We start from the raw sequence: 18,389 nt of genomic DNA on the forward strand, positions 1-18,389 counted from the left end.
CCCTCCCCTCACCCCCCTGCCCCCCCTTCACCTGCTGCCATCCCAGACTCAGGTACAGCCGCACCTCCTGCCCAGCCCCAGCCTGCACGCGCAGCCATCTCCAAGCAGGCCTCCGCAGCCAAGGTGGCAGGGGCTCGTCATCCAGGTGGCACCCTCAGCCTTGAGCCTCCCTCCTCCCTTCCAGGTTGACATCCCCCTTCCCACCTTTGAGAGTCAGTAAGGGAAGCACTTTACTTTGTTAACAAACAATTTATTTTTGGGACTGGTTTGTGGCCTGTTTGGGAAGGTCACCAGTCTGGGGACTGTAAGGAGCCCCTAGTTTGAGCAATTTGCCCAGAGCGGACGCCGTCAGCTGTGCCCAGACCCGGCCCGGTCTGTCACAACCTGTCTCTGTTCTCAGTGTGAATGTGGGGCTGGGAGGGGCTTTGGACGGGGGGGGGGGGGGGGAAGGCACTGGAGGCATGGGGCAATCCCACATTTGGAAGGCCCTGGGGAAACTCATTGGGCTCCTTGGGAAAATCACTCCCTCAGGGCTTCCCGAATGCGCAATCCCAGCTGGAGGGCTTGCCGGATGGCAGCTGTCCGGGGCTGCTCAAAGTGCCTCCCCTCCACAGCAGCCCGTGTCCCCCACGCTGGGAGGAAGGCCGCCTCTTTTCTCTCCACTAGGTTGTGCAGCACACAGCATTCAGCAACCACATCGGGGATGTTGTGTTCCCCCATGTCCAGCCGAGCGAGAAGGCATATAAACCTGCCCTTCAGACGGCCAAAGGCGCACTCCACCTCCAAGCGAGCCCGATTCAGGCGAGAGTTAAAGAGGTCCCTGCTCGCATCCAGGTGTCCAGTGAATGGCTTCATGAGCCAGGTCATAAGGGGGTTCGCCGTGTCAGCCACAATGCACGTAGGTATCTGAACATCCCCGACTGCATAGTTTCACTCCAGAAAGAATGACCCAGCCTGCAGGCTGCGGTACAGGTATGAGTTCCGGAAGATGCGGGCATCACGTGCCCGGCCTGACCACCCGACGCAAATGTCTGTGAATTCTCCCCAACACAGTGAAAAGCAGAAAAAAACCCTGAACCTGAAAATAAACTGCTGTGGTGTCCGAGGAAGCAGGGCAACCAGAGCAAGCACTGCAGCAGCTTTGCTTTCCCTCCAGGAGGTAGGCAAGCCAGAAGCAGGAGCAGAGCAATGGCTGTCTGGGGGATCCCTTTAAGCACGCATCTCTGCTAAGGGCATGCAGCAACACCTGGAAATAAAGGCTGCCCCCATGCCCTGCCAGAAGCACTTCTGGGTGCCTTTTTTTTTTTTTTTTTGAAAGAGCATCTGGCAGTCTGGATGCTCTTTTTCGAAAAAGCTGATAGCATGATGCGGAGCAAAAAAATCAATCTAGAAGCTTTTTCAACAGAGGCTTTTTCGAAAAATACTTTAGAAAAGGCCTCTGTTGAAAAAGGCATGTAGTTTAGACGCACCGTCGGCGGCCATTTGCTGATAGACAGGCACAAATCTCTAAGGGTGTGTCTCCACTACAAAGTTAATTTGAACAAACAGCCATTAGTTGGAATTAACTTTAATAGCGGGTATACATACAAACCGCTAGTTCGAATTTAAATCGAACTAGCAGAACGCTTAATTTGAACTAGGCGTTACTCCTTGTAGAGTGAGGTTTACCTAGTTCGAATTAAGTAGTTCGAATTAAGGGCTGTGTAGCCACTTAATTCGAACTAGTTGGAGGCTAGCCCTTCCCAGGTTGCCCTGGTGGCCACTCTGGGCCAAACCAGGGAAACTTTTCTGCCCCCCTCCCGGCCCCGGAGCCCTTAAAGGGCCACGGTCTGGCTACAGTGCTTGTGCCAGTTGCAAGCCTGCCAGCACCCAGCCAGCAGACCCTGCACCTGGCACGGCATGAGCCAGCCACCGGCTGCCACCCAGCCCTCTGCCTCTTCCCAGGACTAGGCCAATGGCTCCCAGGAGCCTGCCCGGGGCTGCAAGAGGCGGGCGCCCGCCTGGTCTAGAGTGGAGATCGTGGACCTCATCAAGGTTCGGGGGGAGGCCTCCAACATCCACGATCTCCACACTAGGCACAGGAATATGGCCATCTAGGGCAGGATAGCTGCCCGCCTGGCCACCAAAGGTCACATGTGAGCCCATGAGCAGGTTTTCATGAAAATCAAGTTGGTCCAGTGAGATTCCCGGCCCTGAGCCGTGAGCTTAGAACATAAGAACGGCCGTACTGGGTCAGATCAAAGGTCCATCTAGCCAAGTAGCCTGTCTGCCGACAGGGGACAACACCAAGTACCTGGAGGGGATGGACCTAAGACAATGACCAAGCGATTTGTCTCGTGCCATCCATCTCCAGCCTTCCACAAACAGAGGCCAGGGACACCGTTCCTACTCCATGGACCCAACCTCCCTGAATTTATCTAACTTCTCGTTAAACTCTGTTATAGTATTAGCCTTCACAGCCTCCTGTGGCAAGGAGTTCCACAGGTTGACTATGTGCTGTGAGAAGAAGAACTTTCGCTTATTAGTTTTAAGCCTGCTGTCCATTCATTTCATTTGGTGTCCTCTAGTCCTTCTATTATGAGAACTAATGAAGAACTTTTCTTTATTCACCCTCTCCATACCAGTCATGATTTTATAGACCTCTATCATATCCCCCTCAATCTCCTCTTTTCTAAGCTGAAAAGTCCCAGTCTCTTTAGCCTCTCTTCATATGGGACCTGTTCCAAACCCCTAATCATTGTAGTTGCCCTTTTCTGAACCCTTTTTTGAAGTGAGGAGACCACATCTGTACACAGTACTGAAGATATGGCGTACCATAGTTTTATACTTCCCCTTCTCCTCCTTCCCCTGGCTTCCCCCTTCCAGCTCCCTCCTCCCAGGTTTCCACCTCCCCTCTCCCACCACCTTTTCCCAGTCTCCCCAGAGGTTAATCCCCACCCCTCAGTTTTCAAAAATAGAAACTCTCTTTATTTAACAACACACGTGTCACTTATTTTTTACATCAGGAAGGGGGCTAGGGAAGGGTAAGTGGAAGGAGGTTAGGGAGGAATGGGGCATGAGCCCCCGATGGGGAGGACTGGGGTGGCTCTGCGGGCTCCTCGGGGTGGAAGCTCTCCTGCAGGGCCTCCTGGATCCTGACAGCCTCCCAATTGATCCCCTTGGATGGCAGCCTGCGGCAAGTGCAGCCGGGCTGATTGCCAAGTGCTGTGATGTGCTGAGTGTGGGCACTCCAAGACAGGACTGCTTTGCTGTCCCTCATCGAGGTAGACAAGCAAGTGGGGAACCCTGAGAACTGTCTGGCCGGGGTGGGGGTCGGGTTCCTTTAAGCACAACCCTCGGCTAGCCGGAGGCAGCAGCTCCACACTCTAAGTCCTAACCTGATGCCCTGCAGGCACTGGTTCTGGCCAGCCTTAACTTCGGTTCAGGGTCCACTCAATGTGGATACGCTATTTCGAATTAGCAAAATGCTAATTCGAATTAGTTTTTAGGTCTAGATGCACTAATTCGAATTATCTTAGTTTGAATTAACTAATTCGAATTAAGTTAGTTCCAATTAGTGCTGCAGTGTAGACATACCCTAAGCACTTAGCCTCAAGCAGCAGCTCCCAGAAGTAATTGCTGACCCGAAGCCCTGCCTGAAGTGGTTCTGAGTGGCCTTAAATGCAATTCTGTATCCAATCAGTGTGGAGATTTAGTTTGAAATAGCTATCTGAGACCCTTTCACCTGGCAGGGCAGGCTCGTGGGCCCATCCCACCCACCCTGGGAGCGGCCAAACAGCCAACATAGACCCCCCAGGGATGGAGCTGGCTCCCACATTAGGAAGGCAGGAGAAGGGACCCACTGAAGGCAGGGAGACAGAGTGGGATCTCCAGTGAACTCAGGGATAGGGCAGGGATTTGTCTGGGGAGCACAGAATGGTGGGCTTGATCCCACCCCCCTCTGCCCACACCGTCAGTGGCCGGGCAGACAACACCATGTGCCCCAGGGATGGGCCTAGGTCCTGTGTTAGAGAAGCGGGATAAGGGACCCTCTGAAGGTAGCAAAGTGACACCCCCCCCTCCCCTGGTACAGCCATTTCTCGGGTGCTTCTCCTTTCCCTGGAGGGACAGCAAAGCCTTTGCTCTGACTCCTCCGGTTGCCCTTGCGGACACCTCAGCTTGCCAGTCGTGGAGCTAGAGCTGCTTCTGGGCACTCGACGGCCCTTAGCTATCGTGCTGCGGTTTCTACAGGCTGCCCTCCTGGCCATGCAGGAATGCAACCACCAGCTGATTGTCTGGGAGCACAGCTCTTCCAGCTGCACCACACTGTGCACCGCCACTTCTTGCGCTGGAGACTAGTTCTGACTGGCTCGACATGGAGCTCTGGGATGACCAACAGCGGCTCCAGAATTTCTGTACGAGGAAGAAGACCTTCCTGGAGCTGTGTTCCTGGCTCTCCCCTGCCCTCACACGACGGGACACGCATGCGACCCATATTCCCCTCTGCAGACGCGGGTCACCATTGCCGTGTGGAAGGTCACCACGCTGGACAGCTACCGATGTGTTGAACCAGTTTCGTGTGGAAAAGTCGACTGTCAGGGCCCACGTCATGCAGGCGTGGCGCTCTCCAGCTAAGGTCCCGGAAGGACTGTGTGAAGTGCTGGAATGGGGAACCCTAGGGAAAGGGTGGTTGGGGGTGGTGGAGAAGCCCCTTTCCAAGGCAATTTTTCAGTCCCACCCTCACAGAGCCCTGCCAGGGATAGGCTACGTAGGGGGTGGCTCCTGATATGTGTGAGCAGGGAAGGGGTAGGCTGGGGGACCTGCACAGGGCTCAGGCACCCCAGTGATTCTCTGTTTGTTGGTCTCCTGCTACAGGAGGTGCGGTGTGATGGTGTGTCGGGGAGCCCCCGACCCTGCACCCCCATCCCCAGCCAGATGTGTGTCTCGGCCAGTCAGTAGAGTAAAAGGGTTTATTTCTTCTGAGCGACACAGCATAGCATAGGAGCGATGTTAACACAGGAGCGAGGGCAGACAGCCTTAGTCCTCTCGAGGGGAAGGGGCTTTACCCCCTTTCTTGGTCTAAAACATCCTCACTCCACCTAGCCCAGCGGAGACTAACTCAACTCCCAGGCCCTACCCCCCAGCCTGATGGCTGACCCCGCCTCTCTTCTTTTGTCTCACCCTCTGGGAACAGCCTTGTTATCTGCTCAGGCTGAGACTTAGGTGTCTGGGGCCAATACACATGAGGAGTGACTCATTGGGAATCGCACATAACAACACAGCCAGGAGGGAACACCGGGTTACAAAGTAGACAGCACCTGCACTATGTCACATGCGGGTCATCGACACCATCCAGCTGCTCAGGGTCATCCACCTCAGCAACACGGAACCGTGTGGCGGTGATATTATTGACGGCACCCACATCCCTGCCCAAGCGACGACTACGCCAACTACCAGGCATCTATGTATATAAACCACGAGGTTACTTCTCCATGATCCCACAGGCCCTCTCAACCACCATGGGCAGTTTACTGACATTTTCTTAGGCTGGTCGAGGAAGGCACGTGACGCTCACATCTTATGCGACTCCAGAGTCTTCCAGAAGCTGGAGGCAGGCAGTTTATTCCCTGACCTCATCATCAGGGTGGGGGATGTGTACATGCAACTGTGCATTGTGGGGGATGTGACCTACACGCTGTTGCCCTGGCTCACGAAGCTTTACACCGGACACCTTGACCCTAGCAAGGAATGCTTCAATTCCCGACTTGGCTGGGCCTACCCTGTAGTGGAGGGTGCCTTTGGGTGTCTCAAGGTGAGGTAAATATATGGAGCTATACCTATTTATAGCTCCATATATTTATTTATATTAATCTCATAGACCTGGAAGGGACCTTGATAGGTCATTGAATCCAGTCCCCTGCCCTCGTGGCAGGACCAAGTACCATCCCTGACAGATTTGCCCCAAATCCCTAAATGGCGTCCTCAAGGATTGAATTCACAATCCTGGGTTTAGCAGATCAATGCTCAAACCACTGAGCTATTCCTCCCCGCATAGGTTGAGATGTCTTGTCACACGGCTGGACGTTGGGCCAGTGTTCTGTGCTCTACAATATTTGTGATCCGAAGGGGAAGGTGTTCCTCCTGGGCAGATGGCGGGGGGGGGGGAGGGGGAAGGGGGAGCAAAGGCAGGCCAGGTCAGCAGGCCCTTTGAACAGCTGTGCACAGCTGCCATCCAGCAGGCTCATCAGGTGGGGGTGCACATCCAGGAGGCCCTGAGGGTAAGTTTCTTACAAGGACCCCAGTGACACACTCCCCAGGACCTCCCCACTAGGGGCCTGTGCCTTGCCCCTCTTTGCCTTTCCTCTCTTAATCCTCCCCCCCTCCCCTGCAGAGACAATAAAACTGACATTGTTTTTTGGAAACAATAAACTGGGTGTGTTTTTTATTTGGGGTCAAAGTGACTGGAGAGGGGCTGGGGAAAGAATCTGGGAGAGGAAAGTGGGTGGAGGGAGAATCTTTGAGGGTGAAGGAGGGGTAAAGAGAGTCTCAGAGTTCTACAGAGTACTTGAAATAAGATACTCAATTTGTATAGCTCAAATTGAGTATCTTATCTCAATGCTATTTCAAAATGGCTTTTGGCATCACGTAGACAGCACCAAATGATGAAATATTTCAAAATAAAGTGCTCTAAGAAAACGTCCCTTTCGCCTCATAGAATGATATTTACAGGGACTTTGGAATAATGAATCCAAAAAAAACAAGTTTGCTGTGAAGATGAGGGATTGATATTTTGGGATTCTTGGGTATATGGAAATAGCATTGCAGTGTAGCTGTAATGTTTGGCTATGTTCACACTGGGGAATTAACCCCCAAAATATCTTATTTCAAATATATTTTCAAATACTTTTTTTCAAAATAGTGTGTTCCCACAACAGGGAAGCATCAAAATTTGTGAGAGGTAGGCTCCCTTAGTAAGGCCATGCTACTTTGAGTCAAAGTATGTCTACACTACACACTTATTTTGGCAGGTTTTATTCTGAAATAGCATATTCTAAAACATCTATTTTGAAATAGCATTTCCCCATTACAGAGAAGCCTTGTAATTACTCTGAGGCAGGCTTCCCTAAAGTGGATGTGCTACCTTGATTTAAAGCCCTAGGAAACACTAGAGCATAATTACTTTAATAGCCCTAGGAAGGAGCTATTTGTAAATAGCGACAGTGGAGCACACACAATATTGCTATTTAGAAATAGCAATTTCAACAATGGCATTATTCTGGAACAATAAACTCTCATTTCACAAAAAATAAGAAGCCTGTTATTCTGAAATACGTTCAAAATAACGGGCTTCCCCTCTGGATGCTCACGTTACCACTTTTCTAAAGTGATGTCTTATAGACGTGCTGTTAGTTACTCCCCAGTGCTTCCTGGGACTCCATTTTGAGTGACTGTGGGGAGTACTTACTTTGTTATACAGCACAAGCCTTACATGTAACTTGACATGGATTCAGTGTATATGCTCAGGTGATCTTATTTCCCAATAAAAAAGATCATTTCAAACAGGAAATAATATTGGGGTAGAAATGCCCCATTCCGAAATAACTGCCCTTAGCAGAACAACAGTGCCACTCGGTGGTCATTGCAGGTAATGCACGTGTAATTCTGCAGCGCCTCCACAGTGCCACTCGGAGGTCATTGCAGGTAATGCACGTATAATTCTGCAGCGCCTCCACAGTGACACTCGGTGGTCATTGCCGGTAATGCACGTATAATTCTGTAGCGCATCCACAGTGACACTCGGTGGTCATCGGCGGTAATGCACGTATAATTCTGTAGCGCCTCCACAGTGACACTCGGTGGTCATTGCAGGTAATGCACGTATAATTCTGCAGCGCCTCCACAGTGACACTCGGTGGTCATTGCCGGTAATGCACGTATAATTCTGCAGCGCCTCCACAGTGACACTCGGAGGTCATTGCAGGTAATGCACGTATAATTCCGTAGCGCCTCCACAGTGACACTCGGTGGTCATTGCCGGTAATGCACGTATAATTCTGCAGCGCCTCCACAGTGACACTCGGTGGTCATTGCCGGTAATGCACGTATAATTCTGTAGCGCATCCACAGTGACACTCGGTGGTCATCGGCGGTAATGCACGTATAATTCTGTAGCGCCTCCACAGTGACACTCGGTGGTCATTGCAGGTAATGCACGTATAATTCTGCAGCGCCTCCACAGTGACACTCGGTGGTCATTGCAGGTAATGCACGTATATGGCTCCTAGGTAATTGCTACCTTTGTCCTTTACCAGTGGTGCTGGGTGTGTGTGTGTGTGTGTGTGTGTGTGTGTGTGTTCGCGCGCACATGCATGCGTGCGTGCGTGGAGGGCTGGGTTGCCTTTAGAACTGAGCACTCTCCTAGCAGCTGCTGCTCCATACTTGGCCACCCATGTTCTAATTTGTGTCAGGATTGAGGTCTAAGACCTTTGTGTATGAAAATTAAGTATTGGGGGAGGCAGTGGGGTCTAGAGGAGATGGGGGGAGGGAGCCTGAAAGGAAGCGTTGGCCAGTGCTGAACCTCACATCATCAGAGTACAAGTTCTCACAGGTTGCCATTTGCCCATCATATTGGCTCTGGGGGGCATGGTGGGTTTCTTGTTTGTATCAGGTGGCCTGGCACTATAACAGGGAACGACCCCCCCCCCTTTCATCTTGAGAATGAGGCAGTGTGTATCCTCTCTGGCACCAGCCAAGTGATGTTTCCTACACTCTGCATATACTCCAGTTCAAACACCCTCTTCACTACATCTAAAGTAGCTATTTCAGCACCCAGTAGCTATGTATGCCCTGAGAACCCCCCCCTTTCTGGGGGCAAGGTTTTCCTTTTAGGAACCTGAAATAGGGTGACTGTAGCCTCACCTGGTCACAGAGTTTGAGTCTGTGGAGATTAGTATTTGTTAGGAGAACAGATGATAAATGCTTCAGCATGAGGTGCTCTTGCTGCTGCTAATGTAGAAATGAAGTAAAGGGAGTCTGTGGCCTATGAGTCTGCATTTATACCTTCCTTTGGCCTTCAAGGCATGCTGGGATATTGAGGGGCGGAGCTTATGGTAGCATTTAAGCTGGGCATCTAGGCCTAGGGAGTCATTCAGCTTTGGGTTGCTTTGAGGAGGTGTAGCTAGGTACTCCTACGATCATGGTGAGTGTTGATTTTGGGTAATGCTGGGCTGTATTTTTGGTTAAAGTACCATTCTTCTGTTCTCATTTTTGTATTGTGATTTAATTGCATTTTATGTTATTTGTAGTGTATTTAATGCATGCGGGAAGATGATACGGGGAATTGTTTCCGATAGCCATTCTGCAAAACACACATCATTAGCATCGATAGGATTTCTATAGTGTCTGCTGCAGAAGCATAGCAGTTTTCTGGCTGGATTAGGCAGGGGCTGCTCTGAGACTACTGTAATGTGTAATGCAAGTTCTCTCTGCTAACTTCAGCTATATTTTTTCCTTTTCTTTCACGTTCAGTCATCTAAAGCCCCATGAGTACAATGAATCAATCAGGTTTGCAGTTGGGTTTTATTTGCATTTGCAAGTATCGTCCAATTTTGTACGGATCGGTGTTGTCATTTTCAAGACGCGTGAATATTTTTATGCATTTTTCTCGTAGCACCGTAGGTCCATGAGTCCTCGACTACCAAGGGGAACGAGACATCGAGAGGGGAAACGCCCGTCAAATCGTCCTAGTTAAGTATCTGCCAAAGGGTTTGATGACGAGAAGCGTTCCTGTGGTCGCATCTTCTCGTTTTTGTACAGAAGCTCTCTAAACGGTGACCGTTGCTAACGGGAGTAGGATAGGCATGCGGGTGGAAGGTCACTGTACGAAGGGACTGTGCATTTCCTCTGGAGGAAAGGGTGTTTCTGGGCCAGTGACCCATCTGTAGCTAGAGATGCTCCACTCTCAGTTTCCTGTCTGTTACACTGCACTGGGCTTGCATAATCGGTCACTGCTACTTTTTTCTTTCATCCTGTTCTGGGTGTCGGTTTTCTGCAGAGCACGAGAGCATCTTAGTTAATGATGGGCTACTGTGGCAGCAAGAGAGGGAGGACGAGCAGGAGTATGTAGAAGCGTAGCGATTTTCCGTGTCCTCAAAAGCGATTGAGGGGGAGGGGGTGTGGCAGCGGGGCACGGGGAGTCTACTTTGTAAAAGAAATGTCTTTTGTTAATGAAGCAGTAGGCGGTTGAAGTTTGCTCATGGGCAAGAATGGTACTGGATGTGGATGCCGGTCGTCACGTTCCACGGAGGATCGTGACCATTTGTTCATTCGTCCGGGAAGACGTCACCGACCGAGGGATGACGACGTACGAGAGTGATGGTCTGTAGACAAAGGAAAAGAAGACCTCGAGAGCAGGAGGGGACATCAAAGTTAAGTGTCTTTCCGAGAGTCGAACGGTCAGAAGGATTTGTGAGGCTGAGGTTCATTGTTTAGGAACGGAAGTCCTGTCACACGTGGCTATTGTCAAGAGGGATGGGAGCGGGGGGGGGGGTCATTATACAGAGGAAGTGAGTATTTCTCCTGAGAGAGCGATGCGCATGTTGTAGTAAAAATTAAGTGTGCTTCTTCCCCTCCATTGCTTAAGCTCGAAACAGCACGTATCATTTAGCTGATTGTGCATGTCTTAGAAGCTGCTAAACTTTCTGCCAGGGAACTGAGTAAACTTGCAGTGACCAATCACGCTGACCAGAAGGAATGTGAAATCTATAAAAGTTTCAGCTCAGGCAATGCTCAAAGTCGACCTTGCTTTGAGCACCGAGCTACTCGGCCCAACTTGTTTGCAAACAATAAAATAGAGTTGGACCCAGCCTGAAAGCGTGACTGTCTTGAGCCAAATTGAACTAGCCTGCAGGGGACGAAACTAGCAATTTATGCAAGAATGTCACTAGAGATGCACTGGGTTTGCACAAGCGATCACCACTATCTCTGTCTTTGGTTCTATATGCAGTTGTGGTTTTCTGAGGCAGATGCGAGCATCCTAGCTAGCGAGAGGCCCCAGCGGGGTGGGAAATGTGGAGGGCTACGTTCAGGAAGCGAGTTGCATCTTTGTCATAGATACACATGCGTCAGGGGTCTTTTGGGCTTTTGGTTATTTTAGCAAACGGAGAGCAATAACATAGTATCGTCGCTTTTAGCGATAATGTGGAATTTGTTGTTGACATGCCACAGGAGGATTCGAGTACAGAGCCGAGGGAGCGAGGCATGGCAAGTCCATCCTGTTCAGTCGTCGCGGTTTGAAGCAACGGAGACGCAAGCGGAAGTGGCATAACCGGTGGCGTCCGTGAGGTAAGTGTTAAGTTAGAGCTTTGAGTGCAGCCTTGACCAAGGCAACGTGGCCTTTGCTGTGTTAGGTGCGGCGGGCTAATTGCGAAAGGGTCCTCGGCTAATTACATAAGTTAACTCGGATGCTGTTTTTCCATGCCCGTTGTCGCTTGTAAGGTGGCATGCTGTCGTCTGGTCATCAGTGTGGTCGTCGTCCTGTACAATCGAACGTGTTGAGTTTTGTCACTTTCTTCGAATGGATCGTAGATGTGCGATATAGGTGTGGAGATTCGTCGGTATTATTGGAAGCATGGGAATAACGGTGAGGAGGGCTGTGTGGAACGTGCGTGGGGGGGATCATTGTGATACTAGCGTGGTGAGGGGTCTCGTGACATGCGATTCTCAATTTAGTTATTTAAGGGTTTGTGGGGGAATGGGACAGAGTCATGTCGAAATAGATGTCATTTCCATAAATGTAACTGGCTTACAATAGTCTTTAGCGCACAGGCCGTTTGTCACGTTCAATTTTTGTCATTGTTGTAGGTTCTGCCTCCAGAAGATATCTAATTTGGAAAACCAGCGATGCAGTTGGCGAGCGGGGGAATTTTTCCCTCACGGCAGTGGATTTGATTTCACATTTGCAAGTTAAGTACGGCCATTGATCGGGATGTTTGTTTGTTTGTTGTGCGTGCTCTGTGTTTCACTTGGGGAAACATGGTTCACTGGGCGCACGTCACTGGGAAAAATCACGTGTGTTTTTTGGAAGCGAAGGTCTGCATTTGTTGTACGTGCCTTAACTGTGAGAATTGTTTTCCATTTCCATAGGAAGCGTTCACCGTCGGTGCGATGTGAAGACTTCGCCATGACCGGAGAAGAGTTTGGTGTGTCTTTGCCGGTTTGGAAGATGAAGAGTTTGCATAGGATTCGCTTTCAGATTTGCAAGTTAAGTACGGTTCTGATCAGGGGTTTTGTTTTTCGTGTGTGCTCTGTGTTTTGCTTGGGAAATGTGGTTCACCGGGTGCATGTCACTGGGGAAATTCACCTGTGATATGTTGCACATATGCGTGTTTTGGAAGCTGAGGTAGTTTGCGTTTTGTGTGTGCCTTAATGCTGAGAATTGTGTTTAATTTCCATAGGAAGCGTTCCGTGTTCGTGCCCTCTGAAGATTTCTCTGTGAGCGAAGAAGAGTTTGACTTGTCTTTGCCGGTTTGGAAGATTTGGTTTTAGATTCTTAAGTTAAGTACGGTCCCGATCAGGGGTTTTGGTTTTTGTGCGCGCTCTGCATTTCACTTGGGAAATGTGGTTCAGTGGGTGCATGTCACTGGGGAAATTCACATACATAACGTAGCACGTGTGTGTTTTGGAAGCGAAGGTTTGCGTTTGTATGTGCCTTAACTGTGAGAATTGTTTTTCATTTCAATAGGAAGTGTTCTCCATTGTCACGATCTGAAGATTTGTCTGTGAGCGGAGAAGAGTTCTGCGTGATTTTGCCATTTTTGAAGATGTAGAGTTTACATAGGATTTGATTTCACATTTTCAAGTTAAGTACGGTTCTCGATCAGCGGTTGGATTTTGTTGTGCGTGCTCTGAGTTTCAGTTGAGCAATGTGGTTCAGCGGGTGCATGTCACTTGGGGAAATTCAGCTGCGGTATATTGCACATATGCGTGTTTTCCAAGCCGAGGTAGTTTGTGTTTGTCGTGTGTGCCTTAACCGTGAGAATTGTTTTTCATTTCCATAGGAAGCGTTCCCTGTTGGTGTGCTCTAAAGATTTCTCTGTAAGCGGAGAAGAGTTTGGCTTGTCTTTGCCAGCTTGGAAGATTTGGTTTCAGATTCTCAAGTTAAGTACGGTCCCGATCAGGGGTTTTGGTTTTTGTGCGCGCTCTGCATTTCACTTGGGAAATGTGGTTCACCGGGTGCATGTCACTGGGAAAATTCACATATATGACGTAGCACGTGTGTGTTTGTTGTATGTGCCTTAAGTGTGAGAATTGTTTTTGCTTTCAATAGGAAGCGTTGTCCATTGTTACGATGTGAAGATTTCTCCGTGAGCGGAGAAGAGTTCCGTGTGATTTTTGCCATTTTTGAAGCTGTAGAGTTTACATAGGATTTGATTTCACATTCTCAAGTTAAGTACGGTTCTTGATCAGCGGTTGGATTTTGTCGTGCGTGGTCTGAGTTTCAGTTGAGCAATGTGGTTCAGCGGGTGCATGTCACTTGGGGAAATTCAGCTGCGGTATGTTGCACATATGTGTGTTTTCGAAGCTGAGATAGTTTGCGTTTGTTGTGTGTGCCTTAACCGTGAGAATTGTTTTTCGTTTCCATAGGAAGTGTTCCCTGGCTGTGTGATTTGAAGATTTTTGCCATGACCGGAGAACAGTTTGGCGTGTCTTTGCTGGTTTGGAAGATGAAGAGATTGCATAGGATTCAAGTTAAGTACGGTTCTCGATCAGCGGTTGGATTTTGTCGTGCGTGCTCTGAGTTTCACTTGAGCAATGTGGTTCAGTGGGTGCATGTCACTGGGGAAATTCACATACATAACGTAGCACGTGTGTGTTTTGGAAGCGAAGGTTTGCGTTTGTATGTGCCTTAACTGTGAGAATTGTTTTTCATTTCAATAGGAAGTGTTCTCCATTGTCACGATCTGAAGATTTGTCTGTGAGCGGAGAAGAGTTCCGTGTGATTTTGCCATTTTTGAAGATGTAGAGTTTACATAGGATTTGATTTCACATTCTCAAGTTAAGTACGGTTCTCGATCAGTGGTTGGATTTTGTTGTGCGTGCTCTGAGTTTCAGTTGAGCAATGTGGTTCAGTGGGTGCATGTCACTTGGGGAAATTCAGCTGCGGTATGTTGCACATATGCGTGTTTTTGAAGGTGAGGTAGTTTGCGTTTGTTGTGTGTGCCTTAACCGTGAATTGTTTTTCATTTCCATAGGAAGCGTTCCCTGTTGGTGTGCTCTAAAGATTTCTCTGTAAGCGGAGAAGAGTTTGGCTTGTCTTTGCCAGTTTGGAAGATTTGCTTTCAGATTCTCAAGTTAAGTATGGTCCTCGATCAGGGCTTTTGTTGTGTTGTTGTATTTCACTGGGTGCATGTCGCTGGGGAAGTTTACCTGTGCTAGATTGTATAGAGCCCTTTTGCAAGCTGAGGTGGTTTGTGTTTTGTTGTACAGGCCTTAACTGTAAGAATTGTTTTTCATTTCTATAGGAAGCGTTCTCCATCGGTACCATCTGGAGATTTGTCTGTTATCAGAGAGGAGTTTGGTGTGTCTTTGCTGGTTTTGAAGATGTAGAGTTTGCATCGGATTTGCTTTCAGAGTTAAGTATGGTTCTGATCAGGGGTTGTGTGAGCTGTGCATTTTGCTCGGGAAAATGTATTTCACCGGGTGCATGTCACTGGGGGAAATTCACTCGCACTACACCGTATATGTGTGTTTTTTGGAAGCGGAAGCGGCTCGAGTTTGTCGTATGGGCATTAACCGTGACAATTGTTTTGTCTTTCTGTAGGAAGTCTTCCTCTTTGGTGTGATCTGAACATTTCTACGTGGCTGGAGAAGAATTTGGCGTGCCTTTGTTTGGAAGATGTGGAGTTTGTGTATTTCTCGCTTTGTGATTTGCAGTGTTCTCTTGTCTTGATGGCTAGTACCAAAGTTCTGAGTTGGCATTGTTAATATTTTCACAGTCCCAATTGGTAGATATGTCAAGTTCATGTACCAAAAATTCAAAATTAATGAAGTTGGTGGTTATTGTGTGTATTCTAGCCATCAAAGTAACGAGAGGGCACTGTAATGTGCTGTATGTGTTTTTGTTTTGGAGTGTTTTATTATTTGATGTATTGTCATGCATTTGATGTATTGGAGTGCTGTATCATTTGATGTATTGTCATGCATTTGATGTATTGGAGTGCTGTATCATTTGATGTATTGTCATGCATTTGATGTATTGTAAGTGCTGTATTTCTAAGAGTGTAATGTGTAGTTTGAGTCTTGGTGAGATGACTCATTTTGTCATCCAAGTCATAAAGTGCATCATCACTGCAGTGATGATAAACCCTGATGCAGTGCAGTCAAACAGCCGCAAGGCTGACTTTTTTTTTAAACTGTCAGCCTTCCGGCTGTTTCGCTGCACTGCATCAGGGTTGGGACTGTCCCGGACAGTCTTTGACTTAACTTTTTTGACAAGACGGTGCTAAGGAGGAACCATGCTGGCCGTTTGCCAGGCGACACGTGGTCAACTCTGGATCACAAAGGCTAGAGATGTGGGCCAAGATATTGTAGAGGAGAGGTTTTGATATGAGAAGGTATTGCTTGCAGTGTATGTTCACCATGTCATGTAAGACTCTGAAAATGGAACATTATTATTGTTCATGTCATAGGACTTGTCCAGTACTGGTCACAGTCCAAATGTGTAAGCTGTTGCTGTAAAAGGAAGCCATTTTGTTGCCAAATAAACTTGATGTGAAATCCTCTTGTGGTGTCATTCTCTGTAGCCTGGAAAGACCTGAGCCTGGGTTTGGGCTTTAGGGTTTGGGCTTTAGGGTTTGGGCTTTAGGGTTTGGGCTTTAGGGTTTGGGCTTTAGGGTTTGGGCTTTAGGGTTTGGGCTTTAGGGTTTGGGCTTTAGGGTTTGGGCTTTAGGGTTTGGGCTTTAGGGTTTGGGCTTTAGGGTTTGGGCTTTAGGGTTTGGGCTTTAGGGTTTGGGCTTTAGGGTTTGGGCTTTAGGGTTTGGGCTTTAGGGTTTGGGCTTTAGGGTTTGGGCTTTAGGGTTTGGGCTTTAGGGTTTGGGCTTTAGGGTTTGGGCTTTAGGGTTTGGGCTTTAGGGTTTGGGCTTTAGGGTTTGGGCTTTAGGGTTTGGGCTTTAGGGTTTGGGCTTTAGGGTTTGGGCTTTAGGGTTTGGGCTTTAGGGTTTGGGCTTTAGGGTTTGGGCTTTAGGGTTTGGGCTTTAGGGTTTGGGCTTTAGGGTTTGGGCTTTAGGGTTTGGGCTTTAGGGTTTGGGCTTTAGGGTTTGGGCTTTAGGGTTTGGGCTTTAGGGTTTGGGCTTTAGGGTTTGGGCTTTAGGGTTTGGGCTTTAGGGTTTGGGCTTTAGGGTTTGGGCTTTAGGGTTTGGGCTTTAGGGTTTGGGCTTTAGGGTTTGGGCTTTAGGGTTTGGGCTTTAGGGTTTGGGCTTTAGGGTTTGGGCTTTAGGGTTTGGGCTTTAGGGTTTGGGCTTTAGGGTTTGGGCTTTAGGGTTTGGGCTTTAGGGTTTGGGCTTTAGGGTTTGGGCTTTAGGGTTTGGGCTTTAGGGTTTGGGCTTTAGGGTTTGGGCTTTAGGGTTTGGGCTTTAGGGTTTGGGCTTTAGGGTTTGGGCTTTAGGGTTTGGGCTTTAGGGTTTGGGCTTTAGGGTTTGGGCTTTAGGGTTTGGGCTTTAGGGTTTGGGCTTTAGGGTTTGGGCTTTAGGGTTTGGGCTTTAGGGTTTGGGCTTTAGGGTTTGGGCTTTAGGGTTTGGGCTTTAGGGTTTGGGCTTTAGGGTTTGGGCTTTAGGGTTTGGGCTTTAGGGTTTGGGCTTTAGGGTTTGGGCTTTAGGGTTTGGGCTTTAGGGTTTGGGCTTTAGGGTTTGGGCTTTAGGGTTTGGGCTTTAGGGTTTGGGCTTTAGGGTTTGGGCTTTAGGGTTTGGGCTTTAGGGTTTGGGCTTTAGGGTTTGGGCTTTAGGGTTTGGGCTTTAGGGTTTGGGCTTTAGGGTTTGGGCTTTAGGGTTTGGGCTTTAGGGTTTGGGCTTTAGGGTTTGGGCTTTAGGGTTTGGGCTTTAGGGTTTGGGCTTTAGGGTTTGGGCTTTAGGGTTTGGGCTTTAGGGTTTGGGCTTTAGGGTTTGGGCTTTAGGGTTTGGGCTTTAGGGTTTGGGCTTTAGGGTTTGGGCTTTAGGGTTTGGGCTTTAGGGTTTGGGCTTTAGGGTTTGGGCTTTAGGGTTTGGGCTTTAGGGTTTGGGCTTTAGGGTTTGGGCTTTAGGGTTTGGGCTTTAGGGTTTGGGCTTTAGGGTTTGGGCTTTAGGGTTTGGGCTTTAGGGTTTGGGCTTTAGGGTTTGGGCTTTAGGGTTTGGGCTTTAGGGTTTGGGCTTTAGGGTTTGGGCTTTAGGGTTTGGGCTTTAGGGTTTGGGCTTTAGGGTTTGGGCTTTAGGGTTTGGGCTTTAGGGTTTGGGCTTTAGGGTTTGGGCTTTAGGGTTTGGGCTTTAGGGTTTGGGCTTTAGGGTTTGGGCTTTAGGGTTTGGGCTTTAGGGTTTGGGCTTTAGGGTTTGGGCTTTAGGGTTTGGGCTTTAGGGTTTGGGCTTTAGGGTTTGGGCTTTAGGGTTTGGGCTTTAGGGTTTGGGCTTTAGGGTTTGGGCTTTAGGGTTTGGGCTTTAGGGTTTGGGCTTTAGGGTTTGGGCTTTAGGGTTTGGGCTTTAGGGTTTGGGCTTTAGGGTTTGGGCTTTAGGGTTTGGGCTTTAGGGTTTGGGCTTTAGGGTTTGGGCTTTAGGGTTTGGGCTTTAGGGTTTGGGCTTTAGGGTTTGGGCTTTAGGGTTTGGGCTTTAGGGTTTGGGCTTTAGGGTTTGGGCTTTAGGGTTTGGGCTTTAGGGTTTGGGGCTTTAGGGTTTGGGCTTTAGGGTTTGGGCTTTAGGGTTTGGGCTTAGGGTTAGGGTTAGGGTTAGGGTTAGGGTTAGGGTTAGGGTTAGGGTTAGGGTTAGGGTTAGGGTTAGGGTTAGGGTTAGGTTAGGGTTAGGGTTAGGGTTAGGGTTAGGGTTAGGGTTAGGGTTAGGGTTAGGGTTAGGGTTAGGGTTAGGGTTAGGGTTAGGGTTAGGGTTAGGGTTAGGTTAGGGTTAGGGTTAGGGTTAGGGTTAGGGTTAGGGTTAGGGTTAGGGTTAGGGTTAGGGTTAGGGTTAGGGTTAGGGTTAGGGTTAGGGTTAGGGTTAGGGTTAGGGTTAGGGTTAGGGTTAGGGTTAGGGTTAGGGTTAGGGTTAGGGTTAGGGTTAGGGTTAGGGTTAGGGTTAGGGTTAGGGTTAGGGTTAGGGTTAGGGTTCTTAACTTTAACTTTAACTTTAACTTTAACTTTAAACTAACTTTAACTTTAACATAACTAACTTTAACTTTAC

At 48.8% G+C, this 18,389-nt stretch overlaps 1 long non-coding RNA gene across 10 annotated transcripts; it reads left to right on the top strand.

Annotated features, from left to right (window-relative positions):
* Nucleotides 1-10,562: 10,562 nt before the first annotated feature.
* Nucleotides 10,563-15,760, top strand: LOC142823494 (uncharacterized). Of its 10 annotated transcripts, none has more exons than XR_016349735.1 (7): nucleotides 11,346-11,620; nucleotides 11,842-13,532; nucleotides 13,624-13,727; nucleotides 13,918-14,142; nucleotides 14,232-14,330; nucleotides 14,502-14,611; nucleotides 14,801-15,760. It is a non-coding gene; the product is annotated as an uncharacterized LOC142823494 (long non-coding RNA). The 10 variants fall into 10 exon arrangements; XR_016349736.1 differs by having other exon boundaries at nucleotides 13,918-14,034; XR_016349730.1 differs by adding an exon at nucleotides 10,563-11,322 and having other exon boundaries at nucleotides 11,476-11,620; nucleotides 13,918-14,611.
* Nucleotides 15,761-18,389: the final 2,629 nt, after the last annotated feature.

The sequence above is a fragment of the Pelodiscus sinensis genome, chromosome 5 (assembly GCF_052426305.1).
Source record: "Pelodiscus sinensis isolate ZL-2025 chromosome 5, ASM5242630v1, whole genome shotgun sequence".
NCBI lineage: Eukaryota > Metazoa > Chordata > Testudines > Trionychidae > Pelodiscus > Pelodiscus sinensis.